Genomic DNA, 17,620 nt, shown 5'->3' with positions numbered 1-17,620 from the left:
TTGGCTAGATCATTCATCTTGACTAGATCAATGACAATCAACTTTTTGAAGACCTGAATACCCTCTTCAATCATTAATTCAGCTAAGAGAATAATGAGGCTGACCACAGAACTCTTCAGAATGCTCGAGTACTAAAAAAGAAGGGATATTTACAGCACAATACAATAGCCTGAAATGTATCGGTTTTGTATATTTATACTTAAATATACACACACTATTCATACAGTATACATATTTTATACATATACTATACATATAATATTCATATCAATGTATAGGTTTTGTATATTTGGCTATTGTAGGTAATTAAGTTTGGCTGAAGGGACATAAAAGAAAGAATCCCAAAAAAGAATACAGTTGCACTAGAAACTTTTTCTTCTTATTTTGTTCACATTTGAGCTCCTCAAGCGAAATTTTCTAAAGCAAGGTAACAACACTTTAACTAACCAAAACCCAAATGTAATTTTTTACATCCATGCCAATGCTAAAGCTACAATACAACAATGTTCCTACATTAAGAACCAGGAGTGCTTGCATATAACAGGGTGAACAATATTTCTACTTCCGGTATGTGTTGGATAACTTGGATATACCTGTTCCTATTGGTTTCTTCAAGTAGGATCTGATCCATGTGAGCAATTCGGGGTAGAAGTTTAGCTAATGGCATGCCTGATGTTAAATCGGCATCACCACATAACACCCGTATGTCTTCCATCAGTACATCCACAGCTGCTTTTAATAATATGTTTACGATATTCCCGAATTCAGTACTACCAATAGAAAAGTTGGACTGTGAGTATATTAATGACAAATTTACCACAAAACAACAAGATTATACAGAAATGGAGTATTAGAGAAACTTAAAACATTGTTTTCAGTAGTGCTTGTATTCTGACGCTTTAAAGAGGGCATGAGAGCCGGGTGCGAGAAGGGAAATTCATTAACATTATTCATGATCAAACCAGCTTTAGAAGGAGCAAATTTTACATCAGCTACTTCCATTCATTATGATATATATATATATATATATATATATATATATATATATATATAACATTATTCATGATCAAACCAGCTTTAGAAGGAGCAAATTTTACATCAGCTACTTCCATTCATTATGATATATATATATATATATATATATATATATATATATATATATATAATCTGGATTCTGTCCAGTTATGAATCTTATTACACTGTTCATCTCTTTCTCTTAATCATTGTTCTTAATATCCTTCTTCTTTAACCACACCCCGGTTACCACGGCCAACATCGTCCCTTATCATTTGGACATTAAAACGGCCTTTCAAACACCTATAAATTTACAGGTTAATCCATCAAGTATATTAAGAAATTAAGAGAACAACCATATACTAAGTAATAGATTCATAATAACAAGTAAGTAATTACTCAAACATAATATATTAATTAAACATGAAATAATTTACATAGTAGAGAGATTAGTACAGAAAACATAGATAAAAACTTACATGACTTGAAGATGGAGAGAGGTTTCCCTTTCGGGGAACCCAAAAACTACTTCACACTAAGAGAAAATTACTGAAAGCTTAATATTATTTTTGCAAGGTTTATATTACAAAAGTTTTGGACTGGGAAAGGGATTGAGACATGTGAAAGAGAAGGGGAATATGGAGTTTGTCTGGAGAGATGTGGTGGATGCCTTTTTTTTCTCGATCTCCAAACAAGACGAAGACTACCAAAGACACTTACGCAAGGAACAACTTCTACAAAGAAAAGCATACTTGCAAAAAAGAAAAAGAACGAAAAAATAGAATAGTAAAAGAGACACTAGAAAAAAAAATTCAGACAAAAGAACAAGATAAACATATAGTTAAAAATTCTAGTCCAGAATTATCTCCAAGTCAAGGGATGTCACCAGTCCATAGTTCAGATTTCGAAGGAGATGATATTAATTTCCAAAGATACAGGTATTTCAAGACTCTCAAGATCCAAATGACAGACTCGTGCATGAGTTTTGATTTGGTTGCTTACACAATTTGGACACCTAGATCAATTAATGGAGAAAAATAATGATAGCACAAAGTCAAAAGAAACTTCAAGACATTTCGTAAAAAGAAGACTTTAGTTGAAACAGTAATGATAGCAACAAGACAAAATCAAAAAGAAGATGTTGCAGAAAAAGATGACTTTAGTGGTTCAGCAAAAGAAGACTTTAGTAGAAGATAGTACAAGACAAAGACATTTCAAAAAAGATAGCACAGAACAAAGACATTTCAGAAAGGAAGAAGACTTTATTAAAGTAGTAGTAGTAGCTTTAATAAAGTAACGGGACAGCTTAGCAAACAGACAAAAATATAAAGTATCTTTTGAAAAGTTTCACGTGACGATGGGGCCCTAAGAGCACCCGGCTAAACTCAAAAGATTCTTTACAAATTTGAAATCCGGAGTTGAAGTCCGCCAGACACCTATAAATAGCAGCATTTGAGGAGAAGCAAAGACATCGAGAAAAAAAAGGCATCCACCACATCTCTCCAGACAAACTCCATATTCCCCTTCTCTTTCACATGTCTCAATCCCTTTCCCAGTCCAAAACTTTTGTAATATAAACCTTGTAAAAATAATATTAAGCTTTCAAAGAATTTTCTTAGTGTAAAAGTAGTTTTGGGTTTCGAAAGTGGAAACCTCTCCATCTTCAAGTCATGTAAGTTTTTATCTATGTTTTCTGTACTAATCTCCCTACTATGTAAATTATTCCATGTTTAATTAATATATTATGTTTGAGTAATTACTCACTTGTTATTATGAATCAATTACTTTTAGTATATGGTTATTCTCTTAATTTCTTAATATAATCGATGGATTAACCTGTAAATTCCTAGGTGTTTGAAAGACCGTTTTAATGTCCAAATGATAAGGGATAATGTTGGCCATGGTAACCGGGGTGTGGTTAAAGAAGAAGGATATTAAGAACAACGATTAAGAGAAAGAGATGAATAGTGTAATAAGATTCATAACTGGACAGAGTCCAGATTATTAAAAAAAAAAAAAGGGGGACTCATTAAACTTTTTCCAGTGTTTTTTATTTGTCTTACAGCCTCTGGATTTATTAGATTTATTGTAGTAACTTTAGTTCCTATGGTTGATAATTGTTCTTCTCTATAATGTCTATATAAGGTCAAACCCATCGACAAACACCTGTGGTCGTCCACTTCTTTCACTTGAGCACCTAAAGTGGCCCTTGTCCCATTTAGACACTTCAAAGTGGCCATTCCTATTCCACTTAGACACTTTTTGCACCGTTATCCGAGCAAAACCAACACCAAAGGGGGCGCCACCTCATGCACATCCAACTGTAAATTTCAAAAGCCCTAATTTTTAATGGTCAAAACTCACGAATTTACAAATTAGTGAATTTACAATTAAAATGAGTTGGCACAATTTAATTGAGTTGGCACAATTTAAATGAGTCGGGCACAATTTAATTGGCCACTTAATCCACGCAGAGACGACTAGTGTTGGTTTTGCTCCGATAACAAGGCAAAAAAGTGTCTAAGTGGAATAGGAATGGCCCACCTGAAGTGTCTAAATGGAACAAGGGCCACTTTAGGTGCTCAAGTGAAAGAAGTGGACAACCACAGGTGTTTGTCGATGGGTTTGGCCTCTATATAATTGTGCTGTACTTGAGAACTGTCCTATATTGTATAAAGTTTTTGGATTTAATAGTTTTAATTGATTTTGTTGGAAAATTTGTATATCTCTATCTACGTCTATTACCTCACTTAGTTCGATTGTTTTCTCTCGGTCTTTTCTATTTAGGATTCTTGATAAAAGATTATTACCTATTCTATTGTCTGAAAAACTTACTCTGGGTCTCAAAAGGAAATATGAGTAGTATAGATGCAGAGATCTTAGCGGTAATATACGGATTAAATAGCTTTAGACTATATATCTTAAATAAACTGTTTTAATTACATAGTCTGGATTTATTATATCTATATTGCATACAATCCTATTATTTTTCCAATGTTTTAAAGGTTTTTCTCCTATAATCTCTATTTCATCTAGTATTTTTATTATATTATCTAAGACTTTTTGATTTTTTATTACTCCTATTCTTTCTATTCCTGTTTTAAAATTATATAACTCTGTTTCTATATCTATTAAGGTATAATCTTTTTCTAACAAATCCCCGTTTCCTAGAATTTTTCTTCTTTTAGAGTTAAATTTATTTTTTCTCGATGTCTTTGCTTCTCCTCAAATGTTGCTATTTATAGGTGTCTGGCGGACTTCAACTCCGGATTTCAAATTTGTAAAGAATCTTTTGGGTTCAGCCGGGTGCTATTGGGGCCCCATCATCACGTGAAACTTTTCAAAAGATACTTTATATTTTTGTCCGTTTGCTGAGTTGTCCCGTTACTTTATTAAAGCTACTTCTACTTTAATAAAGTCTTCTTCTTTTCTGAAATGTCTTTGTGTTGTGCTATCAATTTCTTTTTTGAAATGTCTTTGTGTTGTACTATCTTCCACTAAAGTCTTCTTTTGCTGAACCACTAAAGTCATCTTTTTCTGCAACATCTTCTTTTTGATTTTGTCTTGTTGCTATAATTATTATTTCAACTAAAGTCTTCTTTTTCTAAAATGTCTTCAGCCGTTTCTTTTGACTTTGTGCTATAATTATTTTTCTCCATTAATTGATCTAGGTGTCCAAATTGTGTAAAGCAACCGAATCAAAACTCATGCCTGAGTCTACATCATTTGGATCTTGAGAGTCTTGAAATGCAGTGCCCTGGAAATTAATATCATCTCCTTCGAAACCGAACCCCAGGACCGGTAACATCTTGACTTGGAGATAATTCTGGACTAGGATTTTTAACTATATGTTTATCTTGTTCTTTTGTCTGAATTTTTTTTTTCTAGTCTCTTTTACTATATTTTCTATTTTTTCGTTCTTTTTCTTTTTTGCAAGTATGCTTTTCTTTGTAGAAGTTGCTCCTTGCGTAAGTGTCTTTGGTAGTCTTCGTCTTGTTTGGAGAGATGAACATCCCTCATCTTCACTTTTTGGCAAAGTGACAGCCATCAACGGATTTGATGAGTGTTTACCGGCTACCGTTTGAACCGGACTAGCTGTATCTTTACCTGATACAGTGGGTCTAACTGCATTCATTGGCGAATGCACACCCGTCTCATCCATTTTTGTCTGAGATGGAGAACTCTAAGATTGCACTAATTCGAACTTAACCGCTTGTAGTCTTTGTTCTAATAGCTTTACTTGGTCCAAGAGTTTCATTTTTTCTTGAACCAATGTCTCTTTCTGCTGGTTTAGTCTCTTGACTACTTCAGTCATAGTAGAACAATGATCACAAAAAATCACCTTGTCTGTGTCTTTTTGTATGTTATACGGAGGGATTTTGTCTGGGTTTTGTCTAAGAGCTGGAGAAATATAGTAGTTTGGACCCAACATTCCTCTAGCATAGTCTAATGCCTCAGTAAAATCATTAAATCCTTTAAAAAGAGGTTTTCTCATGTCTTTTAATAGAGTCTAAAACTTCTACCTAAGTTTGAAAAACACCATTAGTTTTACCATGTACTACAACATAAAATTTAAATTTTTTATCTAAATTTCGGTCTGTAAAATACGAACAAAGAGAATTTATAGTAGGTACAAAATGTTTAGAATCTTTTCTATTATGCGAAATCTATAAATTATCTACTAAACGTCTTTGTTGTCTGTCTATTACATATTACAGACATAGAAGAAAGGAGTGTAGGATTGGTAAGCTTTGCCGGAAAGAAGCTATTCGACTAATTCAGGAGGCTACTACCGGCGAAGCCCGCTTGCTTCGGAGCGTGCTATTGCGTGAAGTTCTGGTAATATACTTTAAAAGTCCAATTTGATGGCTGAAAAGCTACAAGGTTATTGGCTCCGAATTGTATTCTTTCCATAGTATTTCTTTCTAATAAAGATGTAGGTTTAAAATGAAGGTTACCTACTACTTTCTGTCTCGTATGTGTCTTGGGGGTCGAGGCTATGCCTTTCCCCTTGTCCGCTGTCTCGTAACCGAAAGGTCTCATGTGTTCAAATAGAAAATCGTTAGCAGTAATCTTTAGTCTACTTAATTGTCCTTTAAATTATTATTTTTTCCCTTTATATGTTCAAATTTTAAATTATAAATTGAAATGGTATCTAAGAAATTTAGCCATCTTCGTCTACTACTATTTTTATCATTTATCTTTTGATAGAATTTAACTATAGCTTAAGAGTCTGTTCTAACTAGTATTTTTGGTTTATTTAAGATATATAGTCTAAAGCTATTTAATCTGTATATTACCGCTAAGATATATATATATATACACACACACACACACCCAGAGCAAGTAAGCTGTTATGAAGTAAGTAGTTTATCATGATGCTTAACACGGGAATTGCAAGAAAGTACCTTAACACTGCTCGTGTCTCCAGCATAAGTTGTTCAAATTTGGATGCATTAGACAGATCTGTGCTGCCAGTGCTTGAGCTTACACCGAAGTTATTTTGCTTAGAGTCCTCTGGCATCAAAAAACCCAGCCACTGATCAGGACTTCCCGTGCCCATGAAGGTGTTCAATATCTGAATAACAGTATCATGAAGTACAGTAGTGTTGAAGAAATCCTTCAGCTGTTTTCTGCAAATTAGAAGTTCCGATTGACTATAAAGACCTTTCAGGCAAGATATATAGCTTTTAGATATACACGTAGACGTGATGGATATTACACAGAATAATCTACACAATCCTTAGGAGGTTCAAGAAGAAGGGTTAATCATCTACCTTTCATCTAGCAAAATGTAAAAGCAAAATATGAAAATCTTGGAGAACGATTTCTTAAAAAAAAAATTTATTATTATTATTATTATATTTTTTTTTTTTTTGGGTGATGAAGGAGAATGATAGTTTAACATATCACCTCCAACAAGTTCAAGAAATTATGTAAGAATACCTTGCTCGGCCAGCAATTGGATGGTAGCAAAATGAGCAGTTAACCACATTTATCTCATTATAACATTTGCATTGTACGTTATCCATCTAGCTAGATATTTATAGTCATTCATTTCCAGCTAAACATCCTTTAGATGCAACTACAAAAGAAACTATACATATAAGAAATGCGAGTCAGGAATAACACAAATGTGATCTCATCTACTGCTTGCGAAGTTAAAAACATAGGAGCAAACACTACTTGGTTCTTATTGAAAGAATTGAAATTTCAAACCACATTTTAGCGTAGGTTTCAGTATTCAATATTCCATTCCTAGATCATCAATTTTGTATTTTAGATTCGTTGTTAGAAATAAAAAATATAAACATGCTTTAACATTCTACAAAATAACACGTTTAGTGGAAAGACAGTGAATTGGTTATTTAAGCACGTTGGTTTGAAATTGTCAAGCAGCCATAAATATTGTTTTCCAGTCAAGAGTAAAGACAACATTTTGCCCCACCAGTGTTTTACTTCTCATTTCCCCAATTCACAAACCCCAAAGCCATTATAGACTACATAGTCTTATCTGCATTTACGAGTACAATAGTACCAGAAGTCTAGGATTTTTACTTTTTGTGTTTAAGTGGAATTCTACCACTACTATATTTACAAGGTTCGAAATCGATTATTTGTACTTATTTATTGAATTTTTAACACATACATTGGGTCCGATCCAATGTTACTGGGTTCGGATGAACCCATACCTTACCCTCTACATCTGCCCCTGCCAGTAACACTTCCATAACCTCTCCCTGCACAATTCCAACCTATATCTTCATCCTAAGTCCTCCAGGTTGTCTCACTCCATGAAGCCTCTCTTCCACATTTTGCATCTCTCCAACAGATTGGGCCTTTATATTTCCAGCATTTTGCATCAAGATTTCATCACAGTCGGCACCAACCATCAGAAGAAACGCACAGTCGAGCATAGGTAACATAACAACTTTTAAATGTGGCTATAGACTGATGGTAAAACATAAATATCAACGTTGAAACTGGAGTAACGAAGGCAGGTCTATGGCTTGAAACTTGAAAGCAGTTGAGACTTTGTCGTGCATATTCTCAATTATATTGATTTTGCCGTCTTTGTTTAGCTTGGAGATTGACAACGTTTTTGCTTTTTTGGCAGATAAGCGAGATGTTAAAAGGTTTGGGAAATTAAACCATCAGCTAGTAGTCAGTAACTAAGTTTGGCCACTTACTAAACAGAAGTGCAATAAATGATACTGAATTGACCAAATACCCAAAGCAGATGCACATATAATGTGAAGTTTTGCATGGTAAGGGGAAAAAGGAAGAAATAAGAGTCCTACCCTTTCATAACTTCAGTAGTTGCTGCTTCAAAACCAGAGATTAAGGTGGGCATTCCAAAAGAAGTTAAATAATCTGCACTGGCCAGAAACTGCTGCTGGTCACTTCTGTCAATTAGATCAATTTCATCCTAAAAATACAAAACAGAGTGTACTTTTCTAATAAGCAAAAGAAGTGTAGGCTAAAACCTTACCAGTTGGCCACTTTTCTAATAAGTAAAATAAATGTAGGCTAAAAACTTACCATCAATCAGATCAGCTTTATTTCAGAAAAGGAGAAAAAGAAAAGAAATTACACTTGCAAGAAGCACCAAAAACCGAAACCCTGGGCATAAAATGATAAACACAATAATCTCGATTGTCCTTTTCCTTGTCGCTAACAACCAATTGAAATTCCATTTTTATTTTAAGCTTCTCGCAGAACCCGATTCCTCTGTTTCCATTTGAATATGGACCACAAGGTTCAAATGTTCTCTGTGTTTGTGTATACCAGACACATGCTGTACATATTTTTTGAGACATAGTGAGTACAAAACCTAGCGAATTTTACATGTTGAATGGTTTCCAGTTAGATTTTCTTCATTTAATATCATGATTCACCGCACATATATGAAGGTGCCCGGTGTAACTAGTCAAGGTGTGCGAAAGCTGGCCCGGACACCGCAGTTATCAAAAACATATATATAAGTAGAATCATTTTCCATGAGTAATACGATTTCACCATGTCCAACAGCATGCCGTATTCAAAAAGTAACAAACTTCCTCTACCTAATAATCAGTATACTGAATAGTGCAAGTTTAATTATTCTGGAGAAATGAGAATGTATTTCCCTGTTTTATTTACATGTTCCGTGAATAATATCATGTGTTCTCTTTGTTGCTTGAAGTTTTTCATCTATGAACTTTCGTCTAGACTTAAGTTATTATCCCGCACTAGATCATGAGGACTGAGAATAGCTAAAGTATTGGTCTAATATAGTAAAAACTTAATAAATAATGTTTAATATCTGATAGACTTTTTCTTTAACAAGTAGAAACTTTAATAGAATAAAGCTCCCGGAAGGATAGCAAATTTGGTTACAGAACCCATATGCTCAGTATTAGACAAGAAGGTTAAGATCCAGTTCTACCAAGAAAATGTCCCATTATCCAGCATCACTACTCATTAGAGTCTCCTAATTTCTTGGATTGGTTCCTTCTTGTGCATAGGTTCCACATAACTTTCCAGCTTCTTTGCTTTGTTGTTAAAATTAACTGTAAATAAGAGTCTCCTTAGTTCTGTGTTCGTATTCAGGATACCCGGGAAATAGTCGAGGTGCGACCAAGCTAGCCCGAACACCATCGTTATAAGGAAAGAAAAGTTTGTGTTTATATTTTCACTTCCATACTTTAGTTTGTCTTTGTTTCCACTTTATTTCTTTCGAGGTGCGACCAAGCTAGCCCGAACACCATCGTTATAAGGAAAGAAAAGTTTGTGTTTATATTTTCACTTCCATACTTTAGTTTGTCTTTGTTTCCACTTTATTTCTTTCCGTTCTACCTCAACTTGGCTAGTGCAAACATTATGATTGTTCTCATTCTGTTGGTAATAAATTAATATAATTAAACTGCAAAACAAGAAGATCTGGAGCTTGAAATCAAGGACTTGCATAATGACATTTCAACATTGGAAGGAAGATGAAACCATTATCTGACAACGGGAAAATTTTGGAGAAAAAATTGGGTGACAGGGTGTCCAAGAAGAAGATGGCTAGCCTTTGAAATCTGCATAGGCATCTTTCAGAGAGCGATGACATATCAAAGCATCATGTCTGGCCAGATTAAAGTCCTATAGCAGCTCAATATGGTGATTGCTTCTTAAAGTGTAATTCAAAAGCTAATGGCATAGTTTGCAGACAAATACCTCTGGAATCTTTAAGATCCCAAACGGACGGAGGTGGGTCCAGTCTTTGTATAATCCATTAACACAGAAAGTTGATCTGTTTGAAGAAATACGGTTGAATATATTAATCGAATGGGATCAGCTCTGTCACAAACAAGAAAAATCAAAGAGTTCCAATAAAATTAAAACATACTTATTTTCTATGCTACTATTCTCTTAAGTATAAATAATAATACATAAAAAGAGCTACAGCCTCCAAAAGGCTGGTTGGGGCGTTCAATTCCCCAGAAAACTCTCAACCTTCTGGGCTGATTTCTGTCCATATTGTGTCTAGAGGGCTCACAGCCTTAACTTTAGTCCAAACACCATTGGAATTGTTGCTGGACTCCTAGATCCAATGAGTCCATGATGTGAAAGTGCGAAGGAGAGGAATCAGAACCCTCATTAGCAGGACCTGGTTGAATAATTCTATACTTTGCAGCCACGCGTGGAAATCCCACTTAGTTAGGGAACTTAAAGATACTTAGGTGAGTGGCAAGGTGCTCTTATCACCTATCTTCAGAATTTCATGGAGAATGACCTAAATATTGACCTTTCGATAGGCTGTACCAATTATGTGCCTGAATATGCAACTGTACAAGGCTTCCGCTACATCACAAATTTTCAAAACCTAACGATATCAAAAGTACACCCCGCCAAGAGGAGAATAACTACCATAGTTCTAATTTAGTATGTAAAGACTACCATAGTTCTAATTTAGTATGTAAAGAGGACCTACACCTGAAACATGCATTGTAAAAGCTAAATATTTTTTATGAAGAAGAAAATAGTACATATTGCCAACAATGAGTTCGAAGTATAATAACTGATAAGACAATAAACCCAGCTTTCATTCACATTGTACTTCCCTTTCAATTTATATTGTTAAATGTTAACAAATCTCAGCAACAACCCATTTACAAATGTAGTCACATGGTGGACAGGTAGTTTTTGTCTTATTTATAAGTAAAGTAAAGATGAGAGAAAGAGGGAAGATTCTGCAGTGCTGAACAAAAGAACTTGGCTCTGGGCATAAGCAGGATATTGAGAAGGTTACACAAGGTAGTTAGGGAACGAAAGCAAAAGTTGGAGGTTAAGAATTTGAAACAAAAGAAGGTTTTTGTAAACAAGTTAACATCTAGAAGGGTGATAGAGAGTATAAAAGGACATCAGTGGACATCCTGCAGTTCTACTGGTTTGAATATGTTGCAGTTTGGGGGTAAGGTACACTGCTATAGCTATTGGTAAGCGGGATCTGGATGATTTCATGAGACATTGTCAACTCTGAAACAGTCATTACGAAAACTAAGAAGTATAGACCTTCTCAAGTACAGAATTTCACGGCAATTGACCTACGGACTATTCGTTGTTCCCACCATTACTAATCAGTAGCTTGTAATCTGAAATTTCATAATCTTAGAGATCGAAATTAGTAGCATGGCTTCTCTAATAAACAATACAGTGATCATCATAATTGCAAGCTACCAATTATAAAGTCATAAACAAGCAAAACAGCAGCAGTTCTTACGAATTGGCCAGAACTTCAAATGCCACGTGCTATGTCTATATAGAGATGTCTCCCTAATATGTTGACTTGAACTCTAATAAATAAGTTTAGCAGTGTTGTTTCCCACAGAGACAACACCATTCTTGTAAAACCTGGAAGACCACAACATGCAACAAGATAAGATAACTACTCTATGTCAAATTTCAATGCATCAATCGTTTTAAACCATTTTGCGTACTTAAAATTTTGAGTCGGTCCCATAGTTCAAGCTTCTCTGCAGCTGTGAGATTATTTGACTGATCCTTTCCTTTCATCAACCTATCTGTCAAGTGCCTGAGGTCTAATTCTTCTTCTATCTGACTACTTAAACATCGCGCTACATGAGGCATCGTTGTTGAATCAGCTATTCTTTGAATGTTCTCAAAATATGCCTTCACCCTACCGATCAAACAAAACCAGTGCACACATTAATTACTTTAAGCATGACCAAACTCTTAGGGCCTGTTTTGCCATGGATAATTTTCACTTTTTTTCCAGAATTTTATTCCGCAATCATGATTGGACATAGAATTGTTACAACGTTGTAGAATTCGAAAAACTCCAAATACCTGTTTTCACATTTTTCACTCCAAATCACTCACAATTCAATGTTTTTCCAAGTTGTATTCTCGTTCAAACACAACTCTGATTTTCAAATACCATTTTTCAAATTTTTTCCAAATACTACCTTTTTTCAAATTTCGGATTTTTTATGTCCAAACGCCCACTTAGACAGATATTACACTAATAGAAAACATTACGATTCGTGACAAATGAAAGCGAAAAAGAGAAATCTTAACTGGAATTTAATGAGTTCCTCACTTCTCCTTTCATCGGTTAGTTCTCTCTCAAGATCATAGAGCTTTCGCCTGTGTGCGTTATACAACTTATACAAAAAATACCCATTTCCCAGAACTCCAAGCGTAACATATACCTTTCTTTTATGTCTTCTCCAAAATTTCCTATTCCAAGAAAACCAAAGTCAATAATGAATGATCAAATCAATCAAATATGCCCAACTCCCAAACTAGTTGGAGTCAGCTGTATACATCATCAATATACATTCCACTCTATTTCCATTAAACCTAGCGTCATAAAGAAAATTTTGAAGCCACAATAGAAGGGTTGATTTCTCAGATGGTCACTCAACAATAACAACAACATAACCAGATAGTTATTATCTGGGGAGGGTAGGATGTACGAAAATCTTACCCCTACCTTTGTGGGGTAGATAGGTTGTTTCCTGTAGACATCGGCCAGATGGTCACTCTACTGATAGTTATTATCTCATAAAGTCATTTTTTTATTAAAGAAAAATGGAATCAAGAAGAAAGGTTACTTTTCTGAGATGATAACTATTAGTTGAGTGACCATTTTGAGAAATCAACTCCACAATAGAATAGTTGCCCTTACCATCAAATGCACTACATACTCTCAACGTGTATATCTCTCTCCAAGACCAAATTTGCAATTACAAAATAATTTCTAAAAAGTGAAAATAGCCCAGAAGAACATAGGGTTCATTTCTCAGATGATCACTCAACTAATGATCTCACGAAGTCACCCTTCTACTAGATTTTAATTTTTTTTCAACAAGGAAAGTGACTTTCTGAAATAATAACTATTAGTTGAGTGACAATCTGAAAATCACTCCAAAGAACATATGGGGGAATCCAGATGCTTGATTAAGTTAATCCAATAGGGAAAAAAAAAGGAAAACAATGAAAAATGAAACAAAATTGAATATGACATAATACAACCCCCATAAATCATAATCATCAATTACACTTCAATCACTAATTAGTTGGTGGACTATATATTAGTTCTCTCTCCCAATTTATATATAGAATTTCGAAAGTCAAAAACTTCATTATTTTATTTTGACGTGAATTCGGACACACAATATTTAAGTTTTTTACAACATAATTTACACATTTAGAATCTACATAAAAAGTGTTACAAGTCACATTAATTTACAATTTAAAATATTTAAGGGGGCATACGAATAAATTACAGTCAGAGATTTTATTGTTTGAATGTCAAAATTCGAACTGTATCACATAAATATTGTAATTGTCCTAGCAGAGAAACAAATGCATAACAGAAAAAAGGAAAAGAAAGGAATTTCACTAACCACATCCAATCAATTTGCTACCTTCTTTTCCCTTGTGATTTGTTGTGAACTTGTAAAACAGTAGAGAGTTAAGAGGGTTTTTTTTGGCTAAGAACGGTGATGGAAGTTGTAAGTAGCTGCGTTGAAGTTTGAACTTCAAATTCCGTATGGAGTTGCCTCGAAATTGGCAACTGTGTTTGTTTGTTCGGTTAGACCATTCAATAAAATAACGGTTGGAATTATTCGAAAATAATAATAAATGAAAAATGTCACGAACCATTTGACAAGTTGTATTTTGGATGTATTATTAATAAAGGAAAAGGGCCAAAATTATCCCTGAACTATCAAAAATAGTTTATTTATACCTTATATTAACCGGACCAATTCGCCTTCATCGTTATCATATACTATGTACAAATATACCCCTGAACTTTCAGAAATAGTTTATTTATACCTTTTATTATACTATTGAGTCATTGTGCCCTTACCGCTATGCTATGGGCCAAATATACCCTTAAGTTACACGGTCTGCTACGTGTCACAATCACAATGGCCCAACCCACTTCCCCCTATAATTACATCTAGATTAAATAAATCTCCGGATCCGACTCGTCACTTTATTTCACCCAACCCGTTTTGTTTATTTCAAACCCAAATAAACTATCCGTACCCGTTTTGTTTATTTCATTACAGGTTTCTTTTCTGTAAAATAAGGTACTATACAAAATGAAAACCCAAATAAAAAATTTCACCACTTTAAAAGGATCGTTACAGTAACAAAAACAAATTTATCCTTCTTCACAAAAATGAAGACAATGCAAAGAACTCAGGCAAAGGAGAAGAGAAAAGAAACAGAAAAAACCATTCTATCCCAGGAATTCCATCATGGAATAGTTGAGCTTGTTCCTCTCGACTTAATTCACCAATGGACCACCGACCAAGTTGCCTGCTTATTGAAAATACCAACACATACTAGCCATCACTTAATTGCAGTTTCAAGAATCACCATTTATGTGACAGTTAAAACCAAAAAGTCATTGTGTTATCAGTTAAAACCAAAAAGTCATCGTGTTATCCATAATTTTATGATCCTTCATTTTGTATACTACCATATTTTACATAAAAGAAACCTGTAATGAAATAAACAAAACGGGTACGGATACTTTATTTGGGTTTGAAATTAAAAAGCGAGTTGGTGAAATAAAGTATTGTGCCTGATCCGTGATTAATTTAATTTAATCTAGGTGTAATTATAGGGGAATGGGTCAGCTATCGTTGTGATTGTAATACGTTGCATCATGAACTAAGCCAGATATTTGGTTCATAGATATATGAAGGGCCTAATAAAGATAACGAAGAAAGATAAATAAACTATTTTCGAAAGTTCAGGGGTAATTTTGGCCCTTTTTCGTATTAATAATTATCTATCTATACTATATTAAAAGCACTGTCAAGTTGTATTTTGGATGTATTATTAATGATTATCTATCAATACTATGTTAAAAACACGAAGAGTCTTTGTTAACTTTTTGCCCCTCATTAAAAGACTCTACAATAGATAAAATAGTCATTTAATAATTTTTCTAATTTTTATTTAAAAATAGACATTTAACTGTTGCCCTAATATGTAGGACTTCAAACCCAATAAAACATAGTATTATTATACGAAATTGTATGATCTTGTAATACCTTAATTAAACATCCAACTTTCTAGAAAGATTGTGTCCTAGATATATACAAACCACAAACCATTATTCCCAACCGTAAAACAGAGTTTAAAACAGAGCCATATAGTTATTCCGGATTGAGCTCCTCTCAATTTTCATTCTCTCCATTTTCCCCAAGTTCTACCTTGGATTAGAGACACATGGCATGAATTAGAATTAATGGCTAAGATTTAATTAACTAAAGCAAGGCCCTAACCATGATTTACATAATTAATAATTTATCCATAAATATATTAAAATTATTTTCTCTCCCTTCCTATTTTACTTTTCCTAAAATATCTTTTCTCCTTTACCCGATTATTTTTCCTACTTAATTTTTTTCCCTACGCAGAAATAGACCCATTATTCAATTGGTGATATTTTCCATTTTTTTCAATTATAATGCTTACTAATTCACATAATATAGATCCCATTATTCAATTCGTAATTGTATATTTTTGAAAGAGTTGTGTATATTCCGGAAAATATCACCATTAAAGAGTTGTCATAATTGAAAAAACTAGAATATTAAAATAGGAAGAGAGAGAAAATATTTTAATATATTTATGAATAAGTTATTAATTATATAAACCATGGTTAGAGAGCCTTGTTTTAGTCAATTAAATCTTAGCCATTAATTTTAATTCATGCCATATGTCTCTAATGTAATGTAGAACTTGGGGATTAGAACATGGGAAAAATGGAGAGTTGGGAAATAGAGATGTGCCCAATCCAGTTATTCCTATTAGGATTCAAATGGCTCGTCCAATATTTGCCTTTCACGATTAAGATAAACTAGGAAATATTTTACATGGAAGTAGAATACAATTTCAGCCGCCTCTTTACTTTCTCTCTCTCTCTATATATAGGGCTATATTTTCTCAATGATTCCAGCATGCACGAAATATGTGTTTCTACATGTAATTTTGATTTCTTTTATCACAAGAATCCTAATAAATCATGTTATCCTTTCCTTCTTGTTGTTTATACTTTTTCTTATCAAGGTCTGTTGGTGTTTTGGGTATGGATGTTTCTCTTTGTAAGTTTGTATAATAATCAAGTGTTTAGGGCTGATTTATTGCGATTTTGGGTAAATACGTTGTGTTGTATGCTTGATTCAATTGTGACACCTTTGTTCTAATTATCTTATTGTGAATTGGGATTATGATTGTAACTTAATTTTCTTCGTTCCGTGAATTCTATTTTCAAATTAACTACATGCATCTATTTCCATTGCGAATGAATTGTGAGATTTAGCATATCCATTTTGATATGATGTTATTACATTATTTAATAATATGTTTGTCCCAGAAAGAAAACATGATCAATTATTTTAGAGGTAATTTCATTTTTATTATCAATTTAACCGGACTATCTTTTATTGGTACGTAGCTCCGCGCGCCTTAAGTATGCTGGCATGCTGCCCATTCAGTTCGACACGTGATATTGGAGTAATAGCCTGTTTGGCCAAGTTTATTTTTCCTCCAAAAGTACTTATCGATAAGTGCTTATTTTAAAAAAATTAAGGTGTTTAGTCAAGCTTTTAAAATGTTGTTTTTGAGGAGTAGCAGAAGCAGCTTTTTCTAAGCTTAAAAAATAGTTTTTTTGCCCAAAAGCACTTTTTTGAAAAGTACTTTTGAGAAAAATACACATAGAAACACTTTTTAAAAGCTTGGTCAAACACTAATTGCTGTTCAAAAGTACTTTTTAAATTAATTGACCAAACACAAACTGCTTTTAGCCAAAAGTAATTTTTTTAAAAGTACTTTTTAAAATAAGCTGTTTTTAAAAACTTGGCCAAACAGGCTCTAAGTCTTAATTATATCGTGGGTACAAACACTAAAATTTGAGCTTAAATCTCTTGGAGTATGGTGCAGTTGAAAAATGATATTTTTGAATCGTTGAGGGTGTGAACGTAAAGTATACCTTGTGTATAGAGTAAGACATTGGCTTGCTAAGTTTTTATCTTCTGATATATATAATCGTCACATGTTTTGTTTTTGTAGTCCTGAAGGCAAGGAA

The 17,620-nt window shown here is 33.6% G+C and overlaps 1 pseudogene; it reads right to left on the bottom strand.

The window, feature by feature from the left end:
- Positions 1-514: 514 nt before the first annotated feature.
- On the bottom strand, positions 515-13,032 carry LOC132039493 (peroxisome biogenesis protein 3-2-like; annotated as a pseudogene).
- Between the last annotated feature and the right edge of the window lie 4,588 nt (positions 13,033-17,620).

Source organism: Lycium ferocissimum, chromosome 12 (genome assembly GCF_029784015.1).
Source record: "Lycium ferocissimum isolate CSIRO_LF1 chromosome 12, AGI_CSIRO_Lferr_CH_V1, whole genome shotgun sequence".
NCBI lineage: Eukaryota > Viridiplantae > Streptophyta > Magnoliopsida > Solanales > Solanaceae > Lycium > Lycium ferocissimum.
The sequence above is the reverse complement of the archived record's forward strand: the minus strand, read 5'-3'. Positions and strand labels throughout refer to the sequence as shown.